The 27,046-nt window shown below is 43.5% G+C and overlaps 1 protein-coding gene and 1 long non-coding RNA gene across 30 annotated transcripts in view; both read left to right on the forward strand.

The window, feature by feature from the left end:
- Nucleotides 1-27,046, forward strand: part of AOPEP (aminopeptidase O (putative)) — a 378,597-nt gene that overhangs the window by 133,920 nt on the left and 217,631 nt on the right. The gene's annotated exons all lie outside the window — the stretch shown is intronic.
- LOC117098270 lies at nt 5,912-9,892 on the forward strand. Its single transcript, XR_004443297.1, has 3 exons — nt 5,912-6,993; nt 9,086-9,163; nt 9,698-9,892. It is a non-coding gene; the product is annotated as an uncharacterized LOC117098270 (long non-coding RNA).

The raw sequence follows: 27,046 nt of genomic DNA on the forward strand, positions 1-27,046 counted from the left end.
AGAAATCCTGTTATAGATATGTGAGGGCAGAGACCATCTTCTGGTTTCCAATTGTATCCCTAGTGCCAAGCAGTGTCACCAGTAGCTACTAAATATTTGCTGAATGAATGGATTTTTATTCATTAGTCAAAGAACTGATGACATGCTATAGGTTATGTTTTAAAACGACATCCAAATGCTAAAACATGCTTGCCAACTGCAACCCAAAAGTAGGTTACACATCTATTTGTTGATTTCACTTCCCCAATGGAACATTTAACCCAGCCTTCTAGCTCTTGAATTTATTGTGCCCATCGATTTATGTTTACCATAATAAATGTGAAATCAACTCATAATTTGTAGGACTGTGTTGGATCGGAACACCCAAATGTATCCGACAGAGCCACCAAATGAGCTCTACATATGAGTTAGGATTTTCTAACTTAGAAGAAGTAAAAAGTAAGAAAATGAACTACCTGGAGGACAACTCAAACAGTTGGTCATTATCCAGGTAACACAATGCTCATTATGCTTGATAAATGATGGCCTAGAAATAGAGAAAATATATAAATTATCCTTATGGAAACTACATTATACAAAGTCACAGGTATCCTCTTCTCAGATTCTGGGGTGAGACTGAAAGAATATATATAACAAAGGACAGGCATGCTCCTGTTATCAGATGTCACCATTGAGGAAACATTAGAATAAGAACCCTAGCAATAGAACTTGTATGTAGGTTTCTTGCCTGGGGTTGCTCACACCCTAAGTTCTGTCTACCGAGGCCACGAAGCTGCTCCTCCAGGCACCAGCTCTCGGGTGGAGGCACAGCAGCAGAGAGCTTAATGGCCCTGACCAGGAATGGCTGGGAAGGTGCCACGTCTGTGCATTTGACTCAGGCCACGTGTTCATAGACCATCGTGCACATGTCCACACCACACCTGATAAGTGTCTGCACTTATCAAAGGTATAGTGTTAGCACAGGTTTCTTTCTTCAGTGTGGCGGGTAAGGGCTCATGTATAAAACTAGGTAGTCTCAATAAAAATAATTGGGCCAAATAGTTATTTACTACCCTTGAGATCAAGGGGAGGCCAGGGTAAAAGAGGCAGCAGAAGGCCGGGTGCAGTGGCTCATGCCTGTAATCCCAGCACTGGGAGGCTGAGGCGGGCAGATCACCTGAGGTTGGTAGTTCGAGACCAGCCTGACCAACATAGAGAAACCCTGTCACTACTAAAAATACAAAATTAGCCGGGTGTGGTGGTGCACGCCTGTAATCCCAGCTACTCTGAAGGCTGAGACAGGAGAAGCACTTGAACCCGGGAGGCAGAGGTTGCGGTAAGCTGAAATCACTCCGTTGCACTCCAGCCTGGGCAACAAGAGTGAAACTCTGTTTCAAAAAAAAAACATGCAAGAAGGTGATGGGGGATGGCATCTATGTAAATGTCATATTGCAAAGAATTGGTAAAAAGCAATTTGGTTGAGTGACTCATAGGATAGATTCATAGTGCTTCAACATTAATTGGCCTATAAGAAATAAAAGGTAGCTTGTCATTCATTATTTAAGCTGGTAGATACACCTCTAGCATCTGAAATAAACATAGAGAGGCCAAGGGTTCGCTCACGGCCCAGCAGACAGTACTAGAGGAGGGTCTGATAGGCCCGAATTTGAATCCCAGCTTGGCCACTTACCAGGTTCTTGTCCTTGGGGACGTGACCTAACCTGTCCTAGCCTCAGTTTCTCATCTGTAAAATGGGGCTGTTGAACTTAAAGTTCTTTCCTGCTCTGGACCTATTGTAAGTGAAGTACTTCAAAGTTTTTCTAATTGCTTCCCAGAGCTGCTCTGGGCTCTCTGAAAAATACCTTTGCTCAGGACATTCTCTTACATGAAACTCTCCTCACCCTTCTGCCTCTGTGAAGATTCAGCAACCTGAAGACAGCTCACATCATTTCCTCAACTATCTTTTCGCTGTCCCTCTCATCACGGAGTTCTTGTTATGTTCTCTTATAGCAGTTCTTAAGATTGTTATTTCTTCAGCCATGTTGTAACTGCTGTGCATTCACCTCCTGTATGTTCATCTTAAACTGCAGAGCCATACTGACAACAGCTTTGGAAATTTCCAATTTGCTTTGGTAGGATTAATCGCCAACGACTTAATATTCCTTTCCCATCTGGAAACTGGATGGAATAATAGCAAGATGGCTGCTCTGGTAGGAGCGCGTTTTCCTTGTCCTCTGGAAGGAGAGATTGAGAGTATGTTAAAATGTGTTTCTTCTCAGTGCGTCTCACCTTGTCAATATTATTTGACTTCTTAGGATGTTAAAACAAGCCATTTAAATTTATATTTCTACTATCTATCTTATAAAATTACAGATTGTCTTAAAACAGAGCGAGTTATCAGTATTTCAAGCCAAACCCTAATATATGATGCAGAACAAGGACCCAAAGTGAGACTGAAAAGGTGAACTTGCAAATATAGGCTTATAATTTCATGGAATGTGATTATTTAGCTATTTTAAAGCAGCTGCTTATCTACTACAGGTTACTTATTGTATGGCGAAATGAAAATGCAGATCTCTATGGATCCAAAAACATTTTGGAAGCTATGTTAAGACATCATTTACATTGGTTTTCACGTAGGTGCTGGGCTTTGAAGCATTTTTTATTTTTTTAAGACACAGGATCTCACTGCGTTGCCCAGACTGGAGTACACTGGTGTGATTATAGCTCACTGCAACCTCCAACTCCTGGGATAAAGCAAGTCTCCCAGCTCAGCCTGTAGCTCAGCCACCACGTCTGGCCTGAAGCATTTCTAGGGCTAGTTTGGGGGGGAAAAAAAAAAAGCATTTAGACCCCTGGTTGATTTTTACATCGTTTTGCCTTCTGATTTTCCCATTCCTCAATGCTGATTCTTGGCCGAGGGGATATATAGTGGAAATGGTGCTAAGAATGGAGGTGCTGTGTTTATCTGTGTCTGAAATATCTGGCCCTGTACAGATGGGGGAAGTAGGGAGTAAAACCTTTCCAGATGTAAGCCTCTGTGTCTTCACAAAATAACATTATGGATTCTATATTAGTTTCCTGTGTCTGCTGTAACAAATTACCACAAACCTGGTGGCTTAAAACAATGGAAATGGATTCTGTGACAGTTCTGGAGCCCAGAAGGCTGAAATCAGTACAACTAGGCTAAACTAGTCAAGGCGGCAGCAGGGCCACATCTCTCCTGAGATTCTAGGGGAGAATCTTGTTCCTTGCCTCTTCCAGCTTCTGGTGGCCACTGGTGTTCCTTGGCTTGTGGCCACATCACTCCAGTCTTCAGAGCCAACGTTGCCAGCATCTTCGCTATGGACTGAATGTTGATATCCCTCCCAGAGTAGCTGTGTTTAAATCCGAACTCGCTGATGTGATGGGATTAGGAGGTGGGCCTTTGGGAGGTGATTAGGTCATGAGGATGGAGGGTAGAACCCTCATTAATGGTATAAGTGCTTTATAAAAGACACTGAGGCTGGGCTTGGTGGCTCACGCCAGTAACCTCAGCACTGTGGGAGGCCGAGGCAGGCGGATCACCTGAGATCAGGAGTTGGAGATCAGCCTGGCCAACATGGTGAAACCCTGTCTCTACTAAAAATACTAAAATTAGCCGGGCGTGGTGGCGGCACCTGTAGTCCCAGCTACTCAGGAGGCTGATGCAGGAGAAGGGCGGGAACCCGGGAGGCGGAGCTTGCAGTGAGCCAAGATTGCAGCACTGCAGTCTAGCCTGGGTGACAGAGTGAGACTCCATTTCAAAAACAATAAAAAAAGACATGGAGGTGGAGGTTGCAGTGAACTGACGGCGCCCCTGCACTTCAGCCTGGGCGACAGAGCAAGACTTGTCTCACAGAAAAAAAGATAGGCGAGCTTGTTTTCCCTCTCTGTTCTTCACCATGTGAGCATGCAATGAGAAGGTAGTCATCTGTAAAGTGGAAAGAGGGCCTTCAGTAGGAACCTGACTGTGCCAGCATCCTGACCTCAGGTATCCAGCCTCCAGAAGTGTGAGAAATACATTTCTGTTTATAAGCACCCAGTCTATGGTACTTGGTTCTAACAGCCTGAACTAAGGCCATCTTCAAATCTCTGTTGGTGCTGTCTTCACATCCCCCTGTCCTCTGTCTGCCACATCTCCCTTTGCCTGCCTCTTACAAGGACATGTGTGATTACAATTAGGGCCCGTGCAGATAATCCAGGATAATCTGCCTAACTTAAGATCCTTATTAACTTCATTACAACTGCAGAGACCCCCTCTCTTTTCTTTTTTCCCCATACACGGTAACATTCACCGTTCCAGGAATTAGGATGTGAATATCTTTTGGGGGCCATTTTTCAGCCTTTCACAGACTCCATTTGTTCCGTATGAATCAATGCTCACTGCCTCTTAGATCCTCTCTCAGCCTATTCCATCCTGGTGTGATTGGATATAGAGTTAGGACACGGGCTTTGGGGTCTGCTAACCTGTGTTGGAATCTCTTCTGCGCTGCTTACTGATTCTAGGTCTGGGGCCTGTTGCTTACGTTCTTTATGCTTTTGTTTGCTCATCTGCAAATGACAGACACTATTATACTCACGTTTTCTGTAAATTAATTAATAAATAAATTCAGCAGACATTTATTTAGGGCCTCCTATGTACTCAACACTAAATTCTTTGGCTACAGTGATGAACAAATAGAGACATTCCCTGTCTTCAAGGGGCTTATAGTCTAGTTGGGGAGATAGTTATTAAACAAATATTCTCAAAAATGGAGTACAACAAACTGGTCAGTCCTATGTGGGAGAAATACAGGGTTAGAGGAGAGGCTCCTGGCAGGACCCTGGGGCAGGTGCCTCTGAGGCAGTGATGTGGAAGCTGAAACCTGAAGGGCAGTGGAAGGTGAGCCAGGCCAGCAGTAGGAAGAAGGGCATATTATACAGGGATGGAAGCAACCTGGAACTCTGGAGGACCCGAAAGAAGTGTTCATGGAATTTAGTCACCTAAAGGAAGATTGGCGTGAAATGAGATTGGCGACATCATGAGGGCGTCAGACCAAGCAGGGCCTCATATAAATTTGAGCTTCATTCTGAGTGTATTGGGAAGCCCAGAGGGTTTAGGCAGTGGCAAGGGTGGGGACGAGGTGGGGAGGTCGTGATCTGGCTTATGTTTTGGTATGATAACTCTGGCTTCTGGTTCGAGAATGAAGCAACAGGACAGTAGTGGCAGCGGAAAGGTGAGATGAGATGAGGTGTGGCCGCAATCCAGTCAGGAGATGAAGGTGGCCAGGACAGGACAGTAGTGGCAGCGGAAAGGTGAGATGAGATGAGGTGTGGCCGCAATCCAGTCAGGAGATGAAGGTGGCTTGGACCAGGGTGGAGAGGGTGCTGGTGGGGAAAATTGGAGAGTTCCAAGATATGCTCTGGAGAATGCAGGACTTGGGAGTTTTATATGGGGAGATGATGAGGAAGAGGGAGATGTCAAGGGTGACTCCCAAGTTTCTGGCAGAAGCAGCTGGATGGACGACTGCTCCATTGACTAATGTGGGGAGGACAGGAAGAGGAGCAGATTAGAAAGGATTCTGAGTTATCTGTACATGTCAGGTTTAAGAAGCCACTTAGCACAGTGCAGAGTACACCATAAATAGATTTTAGTAGCTTCTAATTCTGTCCATTTCAAAGTCATAATTGACCGTCGAGTCAGGAGACTTGGGTTCTAGCTCTGGCTAGTCCATGTTAGACAAATAAACCTCTTAGGGCCTCAGTGTCCTCACCTACAGATAGGAGGCAGTCAGACTCGGTGCTTTTTGCGGTTCCTTTCGGCTTCAGTATGCTGACAATGCCATGAGATTCTTCGGTCTTGACCACCTGGAATCCACTGTGGCCAGCTGGATCTGCTTCAGAGGGGCTGATGAACCAGAACTCTGCATATGGGTGGCAGTTTCTGGTGGAAGCTGACGTATGGGGAGCTCTGGCCAAGGCAAACTGTGGCTCTCGAGGAGGCTTCATGACGAAGGGGAAGGATGTGGTTTGAGGGCAGCAGCAACTGCTGCCGTCACCAAACAAGCATGAAATCCACTGAGCTTCAGACGACATTGCAACTGAGGATGCCTGTTTATTAGTTGGCGAATTAATATGATGTGGGGCATATGGAGAAATGGTGATGGGCAGAAAAGAAGATGAAGAGAGAAACATATACTGGTTCTTTCCTGTGCATTCATCTGTTACTAACAGAGTCATCCTCAGCGCCACAAAGAGTGTCAGAGATGGGCCGTCTCCAGTTGAGCTCCCTTGATTTATAGATTAAGCAACCAAAGTCAACACCGACTTCCATGGCAACAGAGCCAAACTGGCACTCAGGTCTCCTCACACCTGGCCTGTGCTTTCCTGCTCCACCAGGCTGCCAGGGTGGTTCCCATGAGCTGTTTTAAGGCCTAGTTTTGGAAAAAGAGTCGTTTGGTTTCATTTGTCTTAGACCAGACCCCAGAGATGTTATTTACTGTTCCCAGCCCCCAGTGTGAAACCACTGAATGTAAGTTGTTATACACAGGCCTTCTCATCAGCCAGTGCTTGATGAGTAGTAGACCTGGCGCAGCCTGGATTCCACAGGCATTTCCCCTAACTGCATGGGCTGGGTCCTGCGTGCTTCTGTGGCACCTGCTCTTCTGAAGCACGTTCTGCGAGTGAAGGCTGCACCACGTCTTTCGTGAGGCTGGGGGTGCTCCTCTTGTCCTCAAAGTTGTTTGTTGTTTGGTTGGATTTTAAAAACTCAACAACGGCTTCGTTTATGAAAAGCAGCTTATTAGGAAAGTTGCTGCTTCATCCTCTGATTGTGGCTAGTTTGTGAGTAATTAAATTCCCTGGCCTTCTCTTTGGAAGCAATGACTGGTCATTCTGTTGCTTTATTACTATTTCACAACCTAGGAAGCAGAGCACACCACCTCTGCCTCACTGCTTAACTTGAAACAGCTCATGGGAGTATGTGAGTGAGACTTCAGATGTGCCTATTGCATGGTAAGAAGCACGTTTCTTTCAAAGTCACTGGGCTGGCTGAGCAGGATCCCCACAGAAAAACAGGGTCCTTGGGCCTCGGGCGTAACTCAGGGCGATGCTGGGGGACGCCTGAGTGATGTCAGGTTTGTGTTAGATGCACGGCAGGGAGGATCTGGAGCAAGGATTCATCTCCCAGATGTGGGGCGAATGGGGAGGTAAATCATCCTTTAAAGGAACTCTTTCTCAAGGCTGAGAGACCATGTCCTGAGAAAAGGGGCCACACGTCTGGTTTGCAGAGGTCACACGTCTGGTTGACCTCCTTCCAGTCTCCTTGAACATGCTCTGTTCACTATTGAGACAGTGGTTTGCCTGTGGCTGGTCCCCACCCTTGAGGATGCTCAGCCAGTTTCCACTGCATCTCCAGGTTCTGCTCCTCCTCCTGCAAGGCCCACCTCAAGGGCCAGCGCCTCTCTGGAGCCTTCTTCCAGAGCCCTCGTCCTCCCTGTTTTTGGTTTCTGAATTCCATCCCCACTTGCAGTCACACTGCACAATTTTGCACTTTGTTGCCTCATGTTGTTTCCTCTGGGTGGGTGTGTTGGGAGAGAGCATAGGTGGTTCGTGCATGTCCTTTCTCAGTGGCAGACTCACTAACTTCCTAAGGACAAGAACCCCGTCTTGAACTTCTTTATATTCTCTCATAGTGTCAGGCTTAATTCTCGGGACGAAGTATATGCGCACAAATACTTCATCATTCACTAGAAAAGAGTTTTACTGCGTTCATCGAGTAATAGGTTTACAAAGACACACATAAAGTCCACACGGACTTGTTTTTCAAATTATTTTCAAAAGCATAATGGTACGATTTAATTTGGTTGCGCGTGACAGAACACTGGAAAGAATGACTCAGGTGAGACAGAAGCTTCCTTCTTTCCCCATGTGGAGGAAGGCACAGGCAGAGGCCAGGGCGGAGTCGGAGCCGGGGCTGCTTCTCATTCCTTTCCTGCTGCTCCACCGTCCTGTTCTGTGGTTGAGTTTTCTTTTCCTTTCTTTCCCTTCCCCTTCCCCTTCCCCTTCCCCTTCCTCGTCTCGTCTCGTCTCTTCTCTCTTCTCTTCTCCATTCTCTCCCTCCTTCCCTCCCTCCCTCTTTCCCTCTTCTTTTTTCTCTGTTCTCTCTCTTTTTCTTTCTTCTTTTCTTTTTCTTTTTTTTGAAACGGAGTCTCGCTCTGTCATCCAGGCTGGAGTGCAGTGACGTGGTCTCGGCTCACTGCCAGCTCTGCCTCCCGGGTTCACGCCGTTCTTCTTCCTCAGCCTCCCGAGTAGCTGGGACTACAGTTGCCCGCCACCATGCCCAGCTAATTTTTTGTATTTTTAGTAGAGATGGGGTTTCACCATGTTGGCCAGGCTGGTCTCAAACTCCTAACCTCAGGTAATCCACCCGCATAGTCCTCCCAAAGTGTTGAGATTACAGGTGCGTGCCACAACGCCCAGCTAATTTTTGAATTTTTAATAGAGACAGGGTTTTGCCATGTTGGCCAGGCTGGTCTCGAACTCCTGGCCTCAAGCGATCCACCCGCCTCGGCCTCCCAAAGTGCTGGTATTACAGATGAGAGCCACCACGCCCGGCCATAGCATATGATTTTCATCCTCAAGGTCTACTCATAGTACATAACAGCTTTTGGAGATCCAGCAAGTGTATGTATATGCACATTGTAGGTAGCGGGAAGGAGGAAAGGAGGAAGAAGAAGGAGTGAAAGGCCTGCACCAACTGTCCTTCAAGGAGCTTTCCCAGAAGCTGCTGCAGAATACTTGCTTGCCTCTTACCAGTTCAAACCTGGTGACATTTAGCTGTAAGGGAGGTTGGAGAATAGACTTCATTCTAGATAGCCATGTATTCAGTGGAAACTTGGGGGTACTAAGGAAGAAGGGGGAAAATAGCGGGATACTGCGACACATCAACCAATTTGGATGAAATAGTTATGTTGAAGTAACTGTCTTTTTAGCCTCGTCAGACCCTTCATGAATTCCTCAATGAGCCACTTTTTGCATCTGCTATGTTCTATGATAATTATTAGAGATAGAACAGAGAAAAGACTGATACGACCTTTTCTCTCAGAAAGATGACAATTCCGCATGGGGAGACAGACAGTATACAGGAGGACAAATAAATGAACGAAATAATTACAAGATAATAGTAAGTACTATATGAAAAAATCACATGGTCTTGGTTTAAAAACTTTCCCATTGATTGGATATTACTCAGAGTTGCTTGTTACATGAATGAGACATTCAGTCTTCATCAAAGCTGTTTTGGTTTCTCTTTTGGATTGTGCCAGTAAATCTCTATGATTTTTTTTAGAGGGGAAAAAAATGCGTTAAAAATTGCTTTGCTGGACCATTCATAAGAGGATTTATTTAGACTGGAAAGTTTTATGCTGACATTTCTAAAAAGTTTATATCTGGGTATGTTTATATTAATTAAGGTTTTATTTATATAATATGAATGCACATTTTCAGGAGCCATTTATTTAAACATGTAAAGACCATTAAGAAAAGTGTTGTCAGTAACAGAAGAGACTTCTAATGTTATGTGTTTAATAAAGCAATGTAATTTATAAAATACTTAGCAAAATATTAATGTTTTATACTTTTTTCCCAAGGTAGGAATTTTTATTTTCCTACATTTCATACACAACAGTATAATTCAGTTATTTCAATTTTATAATAGGTTGCTGTTAGAGCCAGCTGTCTTTGCAGAAGAGATTTTTTAAAAATGTGAGTAAAACGAAGAGCCATCAGCAACACTTGTGTGGCTTTGATTCGGTGTACTTTTTAACACTCCACGTTGATTTCTGGAATCTTGTACTAAGGGGTTAGGGTTAAGCAGATATTTTAGACAGTCTTCATTTTATGACTTCTTCATTAACACACACTTGAGTAATTTTCTAGTGTCTAACACTAATTTTCAGCTATTTAAATCCGTGGTTTATCATCTCCTAACGATGATGAAGACCAGAATCTGGAGAAAAAAGAGAATCTGCATTGTTTGGAATATCTTTAAATAAGAAATCCTAGAGAACGGGTCTGGATTTTCCATGTAGAAACGTTAATCTACAGCAATAAACCCTGTGCTGACGACATATTGAAAAGAAACGAGGACTTAGGAAAAAACAGGAAGTTTGACCAAACGACTCTTCCTAGTAACAGGTTTTGTGTGTCTTTGTTAAGAGCATCACAGCTTGTTTTAATTCTTTTTTTACTTCCTTTCTAAAATTTGATGTTATGTTTCTTCACAGTTTTATATACAGCTTTTATTTAATAACCACTCTTCACTTCAAACGAACTGATTTCTGTAACAGAGGAATTACAATGAAAGGAATTGGTAATGAAATTGAAATGCTGCGTTTCAGTCCATAGTCATAGTGGTGTTGTAAATTGCTAATTAGTGAGTCTTTTGCTAGGCCAGCGCCTAAACTGCTTTCAAGCCCACTTTTAATTGGTAACATTATTTGGCATTTTGTAGGATGGAAATGCCTTTTGCTTACCATTCTTAGCCTTATTTTTATATTCTTGATTTAAACTTGACCCTTTGTTGTCACTGTAATGCAAGAAACCAGTCCTGTTTAATCTTGGACAGCTGCATATGTTTAGAGACTATATGCATAGGTTCTCACAGAAATCTGACCTAAAACAGACAGATGTTGGAACTCTTATGTAAAAATCTATTCTAAACAATCTGGGCTACTGCTAGACAGGAATGCCAAACATTTCCAACCGCAAATTATACTTGATAATAACCACCTTGATAGCAGAAAGCAGCAGACCCCCGTTCCATGACATGATCTGGAGGAAGGTAATAGGTCTTTGGCATTTTAGCTTAGATTTGTTACAGACGATTAGGGCCATTGCAAATGGCATCATTGTGAAAATTAGAAACTATTAATTTACGTGCAGAAATTCTCCGAACACAGAAGTCTTTATTCTCTTTTTCCGTGTAACCGGACCGTAGCAAGGAGTCACTGACTGGGAAGCAGGCGTCCGCCTGAAGCCAGGCGGGCCGAGCACACAAAGAGCCGTGTGGCTGGAGGGGAAATGGACATGCGTGCCCTCCGCGAGTTTCGGAAATCAGTGTCTTTCTGAAGAATCATTTAAACAAGCTCACCCGTGTGTTTTACTTGGTGACACGTGGGGCGTGCCGGCTGTGCAGTGGGCACGCGGAAATGTGATACATCCATCTTAACCCACTCAGGGTTTGTTCAGTTCTCCCAGCCCTAATCCTATTAACTCTCATGCACAAAGGAAATGCAGGACTCCTCTCTGATGATTCTACCCCAGCCTCCTGGTATTTAGAAACCACATTTTAAATTTTACCAATTACGTCTACTAGTTCATTAAAAACTAATCATCATCATGTTTTTAATAAACTGATAGGCTTTACATGTAAATTTTAAAATTTGAAGGTAGCTTCAAGCATCAGTGAAGCTACCTTTCAAAAAAGTTTTAGATTAAGAGAAGGCGTTAGGAGAGATTGATGGTTTCAGTCAGTATGTAGAATTTGAGGATTTTTTTAAAAACAATTTATTTGAATATGGAAATTTTTGGTGTGAAGTACATCAAATGTAAGTCTTTTTCAAACCAAATCTTTGGTTTTACAAATAAAGCTCATTGGTTGATTAAAAATATAACCAGCATCAATGTAACCAGTGCTCAAATTGGATTTTTTAGATTGTTTACTTAAGGGATTTTGAAGAGTTTGATAACTCATAATCAGCTTATAAAATGTGAGGATTTTTTAATAGCAGCCTTATTTAAAATAAGTCAAAATGTTGGTGTGAAATGCATGAAACTTATTTCTGGCTGTATGTCATTTGGACATAAATCTAACCCAGCAAAATTCCAAGATCTAATTATGATGCTGTGGGAAGCTAATCTCATTGCAGTGAAGATGAGCTAATGACACATTATTCCATATTGTATTATATACTTTTCAGTCTGCTGCCTGCTGTTTTGATTAAATTTACTTCCTACCATTCAGATTTGAAACAGCAAAGCCTTTCTGTTATTACCTATCAAGTTTACAAAGCCTTTCTCTAAAATTTTGAAGTGTTTTAGATTTCCATTGCGTACAAAATTTTGTACAACCCTTAATGTAAAATCACAGAAGATTTGTGTCTGTCCCCTTTCTGTTGAGAAGTACTTGCTGTTTCCAGGTACCAGGCTGTAGTCAGCACGGCCCACTCTGGGCAGAGGTGGCCTGGAATGTCTAGTCAATTTCAGTTGACACAACAGTTTCCCTGGCCTGTTTGCCTTCAGAGGTCACCTCAATGTCAGCTTCAGCCGGCCATGTATAGTCTGCCTGTTCCACACGATTCACAGAGGAACAGAAAACACTGCATCTGAGGAATTCTTCCTGCTTTGTGTGGCCCATAGTATCTGAATGTACGTGAAAACAGTGATAACATTCACCTCCTACACTGAAGAGCAGATTTGTTTTTCTGTCTGATTTCTTGTTCTGCCTGGAAGACACCTAGTTTTCTAGCCAGGATAGCTGAATGCTCCCTTTGCAAACACCTTGGCCTGAAGTTCAGAATGAAACTGTGGTCAGCACCCCTTACCGTTCTTCAGAAAGTCTTCCCAGCCCTGATAGGATCTGTTGGGATTCGGAATATCAGGGAACATTTCTTGGTGAATAAACCTGACTTCTTATGTACTGGTGCAGTCACTTCCCTGTAACTAGGTAATTTAAGCCAGTTGCCTTTCATTTCAACCAGGTCAAAGTATCAAATAAAGCTATACCTTCAGACCAGCCAGGAAAATGAGAGGCCGGACAGTAACATGTTTATAATATAAATCCTTCCTGTTTTCTCAACCCATGCTCCCCTGGCTGTTTTCCATTCTGACAGAACACTCTGGAGATTTGCCTACAGACAGTGACCATCAATTTAAAGATTTGTTGATGACTAAGAAAAATTCCAAAGCTGCAAATGAACGAATCCAATGCTGACTAAAACAACTGACCAAAATGACTAATTCCTAGCTACTTTAGCATGAATGGTCGTAACAACTGGGACAGCAGGCCTGTGTCCCTCATTCCCTAGTAAAGCAGCTTGGAGGCCACAGGTGACTTCTTCTTCTTTCCAGACTGAGCTGTACCAGAAGTGGTGCGGTTCACCAGTGTGGGGAAGGCAGTTGGCCTGGAGAAATAATACCTGCAAATCACTTGATCTCAAGGACTGTGCTTGCTGACTTGAGAAAATCTATTTCTTCAGTTTTAGATGTAACTAACACAGCTACCTTGTACTCACTTTGAGTCTCACCGAATTCCCATGCATTGAGGGTCCACTGGAATTCTTTGTTCATGGGCATTTTGACTGCTGGTGTGTATGAGGCGGTGAGAAATGGTGGCAGACACACATAATTTGTGTGTCCCGTATTTTCATTTTGCACTGAGCTGCTTTGCTCCCATGCATGCTCCATTGCTGCATCAGATTTCACTTACAAAGTGTAGGTCCAAAGATAACATTAACCGGAGTTTCAAGACAGTGACAGCAGATCATGAAACCAAGTGTGGGGTGAGTGGGGCCGTGTGACTACACAGGCCAATGCAGTGGAAGCTCCCTATATTACCTTCCCTGATTTCATTTCTTTTTTTGTTTGTTTGTTTGTTTTTTGAGATGGAGTCTTGCTCATCACCCCGGCCGGAGTGCAGTGGTGCGATCTCGGCTCACGGCAAGCTCCGCCTCCCGGGTTTACGCCATTCTCCTGTCTCAGCCTCTCGAGTAGCTGGGACTACAGGCGCCCGCCAACGCGCCCGGCTAGTTTTTTGTATTTTTAGCAGAGACGGGGTTTCCCCGTGTTAGCCAGGATGGTCTCGATCTCCTGACCTCGTGACCCGCCCGCCTCGGCCTCCCACAGTGCTGGGATGACAGGCTGAGCCCCCGCGCCCGGCCCTGATTTCATTTGTTTCCCTGCCCCTCTCCCAGCAACCACTATAATTTTCTCTTCTCATGTGTATCTTTATTATTTTACGTCATGTGGATTCGGAACATGTATTTAGTATTGCTTGCCATATTTTAAACCTTAATGTGAACAGTGTCATTAGGAACTTGCAGCTTCTTTGTTACTCTCAAAACATTTACTGTATGTTTTTGGCCAGGCGCGGTGGCTCTTGCCTGTAATCCCAGCACTTTGGGAGGCCAGTGCAGGTGGATTACCTGTGGTCGGGAGTTCGAGACCAGCCTGGCCAACGTGGTGAAACCCCTTCTCTACTAAAAATACACAAATTAGCTGGGCGTGGTGGTGCATACCTGTAATCCCAGCCACTCGGGAGGCTGAGGCAGGAGAATCCCTGGAACCTGGGAGGCGGAGGCTGCAGTGAGTCAAGATTGCACCGCTTCACTCAAACCTGGGTGACAGAGCAAGACTCCGTCGCAAAAAATAAAAATAAATAATAAATAAAAATAAAGACATTTGCTGTATGTTTTAAAAATTGGTCCATGTTGCTGTGGCAGTAGCCTTTTGTGTCCAGTTTAATTTTATGTGTCTGAAGTTCTAAGTTTTTGATCCTTTAAGTTGTTGACTGTTAGTGAATGCCCTATTTCTAGCTTGGGTGGGGTGAATGTAGTGATTAGCCTTTGAGGCTGTATTTAACCAAAAATTTGTTTGGAGACTTGAGTCATCAACCCTTATCTGTTGTATTGAGTTTCCACTCAGCCCATTGTCTGGGCAGAATGTGGGCTGGAAAAGTTTACTAGTGTCTCTTGGCAATCAATTGCTGTGGGATGGCACAGCCCACATGGAATGGGGTGAGTAATGTTTTTTAGGTTAGACCATTTACCTTCAAATGAAATTGAATTAGTATAAAAGGAAGCCTGTAGAAATATAGAATCAAAGCCAGATACGGCTCATGTTACCCAGAGGCAGAATGAATGATTCCTTATCTGTCGAGTGTCATCTGAGGACAGCATACGTATCTGCTGTGAATCTCTCTCCACAGAGTTTTTCTTTGTGTAATCATTGCCCAATCTCATTATACTCATTACTTTTTAGAGTTTGTAATATTAAGTGTGACCATTTGATAGGAGTGGCATTATCACATTGATTTCTCCCCTAATAGGAAAGATGGAACCTGACTGGGCACTTGGTCCTCGGGCAGGAGAGAGAGGAATAGAAGCTATGAATTTTTTTTTTTTTTTTGAGAAAGTTTCATTCTTACTGCCTAAACTGCAGTGCAATGGCACGATTTCGGCTCACTGCAACCTCCGCCTCCTGGGTTCAAGTGATTCTCCTGCCTCAGCCTCCCGAGTAGCTGGGATTATAGGCACGCACCACTGTGCCTGGCTAATTTTTTGTATTTTTAGTAGAAACAGGGTTTCACCATGTTAGCCAGGCTTGTCTCGAACTCCTGACCTCATGATCTGCCCACCTTGGCCTTCCAAAGTGTTGGGATTACAGGCGTGAGCCATTAATTTTTTTAAAAGGGAAGGGAGGCAGTCAAAACATGAATGTTTTTTAAGGAGAGGAGTATCGAGAATTAATAATCATCATTTTCATTTCTAGACTACCAGTCTGTCTGGCAGATGCTGAGTGGCTTACATACATTCAAATCGAATTCAGTCCTCACAACAACCCCAAATGAGAGGTATTTGCTTTATTTTATAAATGAGAAGTTTAGACACAAAGAGAGTTCCCTCAAGGTCCCAGAGTGGGTGATGGGAGGGCTGGTATTTGAACCCTGAGGCCACAGAGGCAGGGCTCCACACATTCCAGTAAACCAAGCTTGCTGATACCACAGATTAGCAGTGAGCCAGCCTTGTCTCAGGCAGGGGTCACCACGGGGGCCTGGTGCCAGGTGATGACTAGATGTCTGCTGCGACATTTGTGGATAGTGAAGATATAAGTTGGATGTGGGTCAGCCAAGTGGGAAAAGTAGTAAAATGTTCGTGGTTATGTGGTTTCTAAGGAAGAGCCAGAAAAATCAAAGTCACTATCTTTTGGGTTTTTATAGACCTGCCTTTGACCTCAAAGGATCGCAGCCCTACTTGAGGTCTGTCTGTGTCTGGCTGGCCTTCATAAGGGTGTTCGGGCTGCTGCCCTCCTCTCTCCGCCCTGATTGGACTAGGCCATTGTCCGCTGCCTCAGCAGTAAAGTAGTGCACATGTGGGCTGTTCCTCTTTCTCTCCACTCCTTTTTCAGCCCTCCTCCTCCACTCTTCCGAATGTGGGTGTGGGCGCGGGCGCGACTCCCAATTCCATTCTCTGCAAAGGTCTGTAGCCTGGAGGGCATTCTGATGCCCCACCCTGCACCATATTTTTGAGCCTGTGTCAGCAGCCTTTCTACTCACTCTTATTATATCCTTTCATATGACCTTGATTCAACTTGCTATCTTTAGCTCTCTTAACCACAGGCACAGGTAATGCCACCACTCAAGTACAGGCCTCTGTTTTAAACATGTCTTTTATTTACCATCTACCCAGGAACCTCTCTGGTTTGATCACATGATTTTCAGACTTCCTGACATCCGAGCGCGGGACATACCACCCTGTGTAATGGTGGCTGATTTTAATCTTCTTGGCCACAATAAATCTGACACATGCCTCAAGCCAATGGCATGCTCATCTTGATATTTTGATCCCATTTCTTTTACCACAGAGACTGTCTGATTGAAGAAAGTAGCTCAGTATGTGCTGTTTTTGTTTTTACTAATGTTGGAGTGTCAGATTGGCATTCCAGCACACTTGAATTTCTGCAACCTCTTATCAACTTGATTGTTACAGACTTAAAAGCATTTTGCCTATCTGATATTTATTGGTACTGAAGGTTCGTTAATTTTTTTTTTCCTTTCTTGCACCTCATTCATCAAAGTAGTAAGAAATATGGGCCTGGCATGGTGGTTCACGCCTGTAATCCCAACACTTTGGGAGGCTGAGGCTGGTGGATCACTTGAGCCCTGGAGTTTGAAACCAGCCTAGGCAACATGGCAAAACCCTGTCTCTATACAAAATACTAAAATTAACAAGGCATGTTTGTGTGTGCTTGTAGTCCCAGCTACTCGGGAGGCTGAGGTGGGAAGATCATCTGAACTCAGGGAGGTCAAGGCAGCAGTGGGTCCTGATTGTGCCACTGCATCCAGCCTGAACAACAGAGGGAGGCCCTGTCCCCCCCCGCACCAAAAAAAAAAAAAAAAAAAAGACGAATTTTTTCCCCCTAGTTGTTTACAGTTCAGTAAGACACCTATAGGAAGCAAATGGTTCTAGAGTCAGTAAAAGTAGTGTCTAGAATTTCCATATCACTTTTCTTCCCCAGGTCTTTTTGGATTGAGTTTGTCTGGGGGTATGAATAAGTGATCCTACAAGTGAGGCGTGTGTTTAAAATGGATCGATGGCAGGGAGACCATCGCGCACTCTGGCGGAGATCTAAACGGGGGCAGTCGTCATTCTTTAGTCGTGTTTTTGTTTTGGTTGGTTGGTTTTTAAAGGTCATCTGTCTAACCCCTCGTTTTACAGAGGCGGAAACAGGCCAAGAAAGGTTGCCTTACGTTGCTACTCAGAGAATTACACGGCAAAAATGGGCCCAAGTCTGGGGCTCATGAGGGCATTTTCTTAGAACCCAAGTCCTACGTGATTCTGGACCATTAACTCAAGAAACAGCAGGCGTGCCTCTTTAAGGCAAAAGTTCTGTGTTCCATCAGTGAGCTTCTCAGACCACTGTGTCTCCTATATTCTTCAGTAAAAGACTTTAATATCTAAAACTCCTGTAACCTCAAATCCTGTTATCCCCAAATAAGGCAATGACTTACTCCGTGAGATATGTGCACCCTCCTGCTCAGTTCGTGAATGCTTCATTACATTTACATGGGTGGTATATTTTCCAAAAGCTAGATGAAATATTTCCTCATCTCAAGCATCTGCCTACTCATTTGGAAAGAAAAGACATGAAAGATGAACAAACAGCAATTAAGTGCTAATTGTGTGTGGTACCAATCATTGGTGCCTTAAAACTTGAAGGAAAATAAAAATGACTGGAAGTCGGGGCCATCACGAGAGGCCTCCAGAGAGTTTCTCACTCACAAGAGGGCTAAGGTCTTTACTGGCAGGTTAAGTAGCCAGGCAGGAAGATTTGTCAGAGAGGAACCCAGAGTCCAGGAGAGGCAATAAGGAAAGGAAATGTGTCCAGGGGCAGTGAAGTAAAACACAAATAAATAGGTTGAGGCGGATAGCAGAGGAGCCGACGATCCAAAGAGAAGGCAACAAGGAAAGGGTGGGGAAAGGATATGAGGGGAAAAAAAAACAGGGAGGAAAAAACTGAAAATGAATCACCTAATTAATGGGTGGGAATACTGGCTGATGGTTTCCAGGGGCACTGTTTCCAGTCCAGTTATCTGTCAGAAATGCTTTGGATTAGTGGCCAAAGGAAATTTAGGAGAAACCTCCCAGCTAAAATACTTGAATGCTTTCCCCAAGCCTCTATTTTTACTTCTCTTACTTGAAAGAGTACAAAAGACAGTGTTAGACCTTTTGACCAAGAATATAATTTTAAAGTCCTGATTCCAGAATTCTTTGGAATTAACAAATATGTGGTGTGGTCCTTATCTTACTGTGTTGGGAAGCACCTGACGTCTTTGGAGCCAGAGCAGAACTTGATAAATAACAGTTGCATGAGTGGTTAGGAGATAACTCTGAGAAGGAGCTGGGGACCTTGCACAGATTCAGAGAAGAGACAGAAGAGGGAAACTGCCGCCTTCACAGCATCTCTCCCTTCCTTTGTATCTGGTTTGTTCATGAGAAATGATGAATCAACCTGAAGAATCTGAGCAGTTATTTGTAGACCTTAAAGAGCAAATTTAGGCCGGGCGCGGTGGCTCAAGCCTGTAATCCCAGCACTTTGGGAGGCCGAGACGGGCGGATCACGAGGTCAGGAGATCGAGACCATCCTGGCTAACACAGTGAAACCCCGTCTCTACTAAAATATACAAAAAATTAGCCGGGCGAGATGGCGGGCGCCTGTAGTCCCAGCTACTAGGGAGGCTGAGGCGAGAGAATGGCGTAAACCCGGGAGGCGGAGCTTGCAGTGAGCTGAGATCCGGCCACTGCACTCCAGCCTGGGCGACAGAGCGAGACTCCGTCTCAAAAAAAAAAAAAAAAAAAAAAAAAGCAAATTTAGTTTCCTTTGGTTTATTATGTTTACATATTTAATATATTGATTGAACAAAGAGTGACCAAATGCTTAATATTTTTTCAAGTAACTTCTTTGTTTCATCAAGTAATATCTTTGTTTCATCATACAAATATCTTGTTTCATCATACAAAACAGTAATATCTTTGTTTCATCAAGATGCTATACAAATTTTTCAGGTACTAGAAGTTTCAGTAAATGATATATATTGCTGACATAATTTAGTCAAGTTACAGCCACTACACACAGTGAAGTGAGAAGATTATATATCCTCTCTCAATGGAGGATGAATAAACTATTAGTAGTTTATTGAATACATTCCTTTTTGTGTATACCTGGGATGTTACACACAAAAAAGGAAGAATGATAGGAAACATGTAAAGTATATTAGAAATAACCATGTTTTATTTTGTGATCATGGAGAAATAGGGGTTCCCTTTAATATTTAATTAAAAAAAGAAAAATGTGACTAGAAATTTTCATTATTTAGTGAGTCATTACATATGATTATAAATTTTTCAAAAAGCATACAGTTCTCCAACGTTGTACACCAGGCGGCACCGTGAGCGTTCTCAAAGGTGTTGCACAGTCTCCACTCCCTTTTTTAATCCAGGAAAAGTACTAATGATTTAATATTTTTCTACAAGAATATCCCACTTTTGGATGTTTTTATTATTTTTTAAAGAAAAAGTTGGTTACGGCCGGGCGCGGTGGCTCAAGCCTGTAATCCCAGCACTTTGGGAGGCCGAGACGGGCGGATCACGAGGTCAGGAGATCGAGACCATCCTGGCTAATACGCTGAAACCCCGTCTCTACTAAAAATACAAAAACTAGCCGGGCGAGGTGGCTGGCGCCTGTAGTCCCAGCTACTCGGGAGGCTGAGGCAGGAGAATGGCGTAAACCCAGGAGGCAGAGCTTGCAGTGAGCTGAGATCTGGCCACTGCACTCCAGTCCGGGCGACAGAGCGAGACTCCGTCTCAAAAAAAAAAAAAAAAAAAAAAAGAAAAAGTTGGTTACAAACAGCATCTGAAAGAACATTCCTTTAAAAAAAGCCACAGGAAAATCGAGTTATTTTTATAGTGATAATACTTTATACAGATCTGTGATCTTTCATCTGAGAATTTTTAAGCACTTGTGAAATGTTGACTCATCAATCCATGACACACTTAGAAGATTGGGCAGTAATTCTGCTTCCATTTGGTTTCAAAGAACTCACGGTGTCCTAAGGTATGTGGACCCTTTTTAAAAAAATTATTGTTTTTATTTCTTCCCTTTTTCTTTTTTTAAATTTTATTTTTTATTTTCTGTTTCTTGTTAAAGGCCAGAAGCAATATGGCTTGGTTCCAACCCACTAGAAACTCAGTGTGATGAAGGAAGGAGCCACGGAAGAGTTCTTCCGATTCCTAATAACACATGCTACGACTTAAAAACCAGAGACGAAAATCTCTACATATTTCGAACAGTCCACAAAGGCATTCAGAAGATCTGAGCCTTAAATTATTCCAAGATACAGAAGGCAGACTTGGCTTTGCTGAATTGACATTTTAATCAGTATTTCCTTATTTATTTTTTAACAAGGCAACTATATTATTGATAATATCCTGCCAAACATGAATGTATGCCTTTCACCTGTGTAGGGGGCTCAAGGATGGATTCTTGGCTGAAGAATTCCTCTGGAAATACTTGCCAGGCCAAGGGTGGGGAAAACAAGCTGCCAGTAATTGGAAGTTTTATGAAGTATGCATTAAGATTTTATTAATAGTCTCAAGATGTAGCCTTATCTTTCCAATGTTCTTTGATAGGTACAATCAGTGGCCTATCTGCCACTCTTTGGGTTGTTAAAGCAGTGAGTTGTGTTGGGGGTTGTTTTTCAACCCAGGGTCCATGTTTTTTCACCCACATGGTTTTTAATGACTTCACTTCCAGTTAAAGAATGGTGTGAAAGTACTGTTTATATATCTGGTTAAAATAAAAAGTTGAGACAAATTAAATTTAACAGAGTTTAATTGAGCGAGTAAATTGGAAAAAAAAAAAAAAGACTCACGAAATAGACAACTCCCGGAATCAAAACGGATTCAGAGACTTGGGCCTCCACATGGTCAGATAAGATTTATGGACCAGAAAAAGGAAAGTGACATACAGAAAACAGAAGTAAGGTAGAGAAGCAGCTGGGCTGGTTATAGCTCCACCTTGGCCTTATTAATTGAAGACAATCCGAATAGTTGGCCACCTGTGAGTGGTTACAGCATGGCTGAGCCGTTGCTGCAGAAGCACACTCCTCGGTTACATTTTCAGTTTGTTAGGTACTAAGGTTGTAGTTCGTTTCTAAGAACTGAAGTGGGTGAGTACTGTGCTTTCTCAGGCTCAGTTTTAGTTTGATTTCACAATTTCACCCTTTTGGTCAGCCTCTCAGTTTTGAGGGATTAACCTAAATTCTGAGCATGGGCGCCACTCTCATCACAGTTGTAAATGACTCCTTTGTTCTGAGTATGGAATTCACAGATGACAGTGTGAAACTAGTTGAATAATTATTTATGTTCTTACGTAGCTGAAGTGAGACTATTCAACACTCAATAGGCAGCTGCATAGAAAACATTTAAGACGTGAGAAGACACAAGGCACCAGGGTTACTATTAGGATGACTTCCAAGAGGATAATATCAAAAGACCAAGGAGTTCACAAGCGTTCTTACGAAACAAACCAAACCAAATGAAACGAGTCACAGCTGAGGCAATGCAGGCAGCTCAGCAGTGCTGGGGTCTAATTGGTCATGGTCCTTGTTCAGGGTCTGACGGTGATTAAGGACCACAGTTGCCTGTACAATGGCCTGATTGAAAGAGGTGTTCATTTCCATTGTTAGCCTGGTAACACAAGTCATAATAACCTGGAGACATACCTGGAATATATTTAAAGATGACAAAACCTTGGAAAACCCAAGCCTGCCATCCACTATTGAGGATGCCTGCAGACCAACTCTTAGTTGCTCTTGTAAACACCATGTGTTCCTTTCTTTTTTCTTTTTCTTTTCTTTCTTTTTTTTTTTGAGATGGAGTCTCGCTCTGTCGCCCAGGCTGGAGAGCAGTGGCGTGATCTCGGCTCACTGCAAGCTCCGCCTCCCAGGCTTACTCCATTCTCCCGCCTCAGCCTCCCAAGTAGCTGGGACTACAGGTGCCCGCCACCATGTCCAGCTAATTTTTTGTCTTTTTAGTAGAGATGGGGTTTCACTGTGTTAGCCAGGATGGTCTTGATCTCCTGACCTTGTGATCCACCTGTCTTGACCTCCTGAAGTGCTGGGATTACAGGCGTGAGCCAGTGCGCCCAGCTGTGTTCCTTTCTTTTAGAAGATTAATTTCCTTAATGTGTTTAGTGGCAGTGTCTAAGGCCACCTTTTAAATTAAGCCTTCTGTAGTAACAAAATCAAGGGAGAGAGACTCAGTTTTCGTCAGTACCAAATATAAGCCCCCAACTAGAGCAAAAGGGAGCCCTAAAGTTGCATGATGTTCCATTAAGTGTTTTGGTTGAATGCATTTATTGTTATCCACCTTTCAGAGAGTGACATCTACCCATCTGAACCCCTGGGAGGTCTGACTGTCTACAAAATCCAGTATTTTTCCCAATTTACAGATGATCTTTAAATTCTATACAACTGATACCCCACTACTGCCGAGAGTGAGCCCCAGGAGCCCCGCCGGAGTTTCTTCTTAGTTGAAAATAGTTTATCTCTTTTAAGGTGGGAGGTGATTTCAGTTATCGATTATTTTGGCCTCTGACCCTAGGAGCTGTTATGGGAATTTGCAGGGGAAGCTATTTGAATGGCCGGAGTGAGCCAGGCCAAATAGCAACATCCAGACTAGACAGGAAGCAGATTTTCCTCAGACCCAATAGAAGCCCATGGGGACTGGAAAAGAGGGTCACCTAGTTGCATTTGTGCAAGGGGCAGTTAAATTTATTTGCCTGTGAATCTGCATAGCTCCTGAACAAGGTTCAGGGGGTAATGTACTTTTTTGGGTTCGTTTATAGCATGCGGTAAGGGTGTATAGCCACATTTAGTAACAAAAAATGAACCTACTGGATTTTTTTTTTTTGAGACAGTCTTGCTGTGTCGCCCAGGCTGGAGTGCAGTGGTGCAATCTCAGCTCACTGCAACCTCTGCCTCCGGGCTCAAGCGATTCTCTGCCCCAGGCTCTGGAGTAGCTGGGATTACAGGTGCGTGCCACCACACCCAGCTAATTTTTGTATTTTTAGTAGAGACGGGGTTTCAACATGTTGGTCAGGCTGGTCTGGAACTCCTGACCAACATATTGAAACCCCGTCTCTACTAAAAATACACCTCCTCAGGTGATCTGCCCACCTTGGCCTCCCAAAGTGCTGGAATTACAGGCATGAGCCATTGTTCCCAGCCTCCTACTGGATTTAATTTGGTAACATTATATAAGCAATTACTTGTATCCATATCGCTAATGCCCAGGTCTCAAGTGCGTGATGTCTAGAAGCACAATATACCTTTTGCAGGCATCACTTGGATAGGTTTTCTATGTTTGGTAACAACCAGGTTATTCATTGGAAAAGTTAAAGTATTGTTTCTAGCGAATGCAGGAAAGCAAATGAAGCAGTGATGTTTAGAATATCAAGGATAGGTTTCCACTCCCTCCTCCTTTGGAGTTTCAGTCACTGCCATTGGGAACAGAGAGAGGCATGGAGAAGCATCAGTGGAATTGTTTTCTGATTTTTTGGCATTTGCCCACAAACCCAACAGTTACTCTGGTTTTGTGCTAGAACACATGCCATCTAGTGATTATGGTCCCATGGATTTTCCTGTAGGAAAAAGGAAAGTATTGGGACAAAAAGATTAGAGGAAAAAAGCAAAAAAGCACAAGGCTTTCATAATGGCAGAAAAGTCTTTATCTGTGATCTTGGGAAAGCTGTCCACATCTAGCATGCTGTCCACTTTCGGGGAGAACTGTTCCTGGTCATCTTTACCTTAAAGTCTCCAGCAGGTGTTCCAAGAGGCTGAAGGGGCCCTTTGAGTTGTGAGATGTGGATCCAAGATTACAGGTGTAGGTGATGAGAACTCAGTGTGGTCCTTTCCGACAGGGTCCGAGGGCAGCCTTCCTCTGATGTTATTTCCGGAAGACCCAGTTTCCAGGCTCTGGACCATAAAGGATTTGATTGTCCTTAGTCAGTGGATCACAGAAAGCTTCCTGTACCTGGTAAAAATACACTTTGGCATAATGCATTAAAACCTTGCATCATTTAGTCATATCAGAGTTTAGGAGAGTGGAACATCTATTAGGTTCTACTATTAGGGGCATATGTTTCCAGTGACTATTTCATAAGGGGCCAACTTATGTTTTCCAGTGGGAGTGGATCTGATTGCCATTTAATGCCAACACCAGTACCTTTGGCCAAGACAACCCAGTTGGCTCAGCTAACTTTGCCAATTTCAGTTTTAAGATACCATTTGTTCTTTCAGCCTTTCTGTAACTGCCCAGTGGGTTCACCTTGCCCGCTGCCTAGACAGAGCTGATTTATCAAGACAGGGGAATTGTAACAGAGAAAGAGGAATTCACGCAGAGCCAGCGCTGTGGGAGACCCAAGTTTTATTATTACTCAAATCAGTTTCCTCAGCATTCGAGGATCAGAGTTTTTCAGGGTAATCGGGTGGGTGGAAGAAGGCCACTGAGTAAAGAGTGCTGATTGGTCAGGCCAGATATGAAATTATAGAGAGCTGAAGCTGTCTTCTTGTGCTGAGTCAGGCCCTGGGTGGGGCCACAAGATCAGATGAGCCAGTTGATCCATCTGAGTGGTGCCAGCCGATCCATCAAGTGCAGGGTCTGCAAAGTGTCTCAAGCACTGATCTTAGGAGCAGTTTAGGGAGGGTTGGAATCCTGTGGCCTCCAGCTGCATGACTCCTAAACTACCATTTCTAATCTTGAGGCTAATTTGTTGGTCCTAAAAAGGCAGTCTAGTCCTCAGGCAAGAAGGAGGTTTTGGGAAAGGGTTCTTAGCATCTTTGTTTTAACCTATAAACTAAGTAATTCCCAACGTTCGTTCAGCCTACGTCCAGGAATGAACAAGGACGGCTGGGAGGTTAGAAACAAGACGGAGTTGGTTAGCTCAGGTCTCTTTCACTGTCTCACTTACAATTTTGCAAGTGTGCTTTCATTTCCAGAAGACTGAGGGTGGTGATAAAGGCAATGGTAGTACCACTGCAGCCACAACACCTTATTTGATTGCTTTTAACTTACCCAGTACAATGAGTTTCCCTATCTATAGCTGGAGATTTCTCCAGGAATATCCCATAAAGGAAAAACATTTTCTAGTAATTTCTTAGCTGCTGGCACAGCACCAGCTTTTCTACAAGGAAAGACTGTATTTGACCAGAAAACATGCAAACTATTACAAAAACATACCTCAGCAAGGGTGATAACTGAATAAAGTCCATTTGTAAACGTTCAGATGGTCCATCAGATGGTGGAAATGGCTACCTGAAGTTTGTATTGTTTTCCTAGGATAATGAGTTTGGCGAATCACACATTGGTTGTAAACCATTTTAGCAATTTTGGAACATATATCTCACCAATTTTTTTTATAATTTGGATCATTTTGTCTGTTTCGTGATGAGTTGTGGAGTGCAGGGCTTTTAACGGCGGAAGCTTTAAAGACTCAGGGAGGACCAAGTGGTTGTCAGGCCCTTTGTGAGTCCACGCTTAACACTGAATTTACCTTTTTTTAGATACCAACTCTGTTTTTCCAAATTAAATGCATTGCACTGTTTATTAAATAGGTCACCATAAGGGAGTTGATTTGGATCAGTCTTATGGAGTTCATTCAGATTGTATATTCTCACAGTGTCAGCACTAGCTGATTAAACATGCAAATCGGCTAGGGCATTGCTTTGATATTCAGATTGAGTTTTACAGGTATCATCTTCAGTCTTCATCATAACCATCTGTGATGGTAACAGTGGTAACAGGATAGCCAAAAGGAGTTCACCAAATGGTAATTCCGCTAGAAGTGAGAAACCCTTCTTGTTTCTTTTTTTAATAATGTAATTTTTATTAGACATATTTGCCTTTTTTTTTTCCTTTTTCTTTTCTTTTTTTTTTTTTTTTTTCCAGACAGGGTCTCTCTCTGTTGCCCAGGCTGGAGTGCCGTGGTGTGATCATGGCTCACTGCAGCCTCGACCTCCCAGGCTCACTCAACCCGTCCTCCCACCTCAGCCCCCAGAGTAGCTGGGACCACAGATGTAGCTGGGACTAGATGTAGCTGGGACCACAGATGTAGCTGGGACCACAGATGCAGCTGGGACTACAGATGTAGCTGGGACTACAGATGTAACTGGGACTACAGATGCCAGTCACCATGCCAGATAGTTTGTAGAGAAGGGGTTTCACCATATTGCCCAGGCTGGTCTTGAACTTCTGGGCTCAAGCAGTCTGCCTGCCTTGGCATCCCGAAGTGTTGGGATTACAGGCATGAGCCGTCGCACCTGGTCCCATTGTTTTCATAACATGCCAAAATTGTGTTCTACTCAAAGCATATCTGCTGTCTTTTTAAATATTTACTGACTTGTCCTTAACTATATGACAAGCTTGGGTGGGAGCAAAAAGCTTTGCCAGCTAAGCTGACTTAAATTGAGGAAGAGTTCCCTTCTGTATTAACTCATTTTGGGCAGTAACAACATACCCTGCCTGATATTTTGCTTCTGAGACTGGCATAGGACCCATGAGGAAAAGTATTAACTCAGGATTATCCAGTGGAGCATCTCATAAATCAACACAAGGGGCTACTGGTTTGGATAATACACCTACACAATTGTGATCTTTGCCATGGTCAGTCAGAGGTAATGGGGTAGCAGGGTTAAGTAGGTTTTCGATGGAGGAGCATTTTAGATGGAGGT

The sequence above is a fragment of the Trachypithecus francoisi genome, unplaced genomic scaffold (genome assembly GCF_009764315.1).
Source record: "Trachypithecus francoisi isolate TF-2019V2 unplaced genomic scaffold, Tfra_2.0 Lachesis_group16, whole genome shotgun sequence".
In the NCBI taxonomy this organism is placed as follows: domain Eukaryota; kingdom Metazoa; phylum Chordata; class Mammalia; order Primates; family Cercopithecidae; genus Trachypithecus; species Trachypithecus francoisi.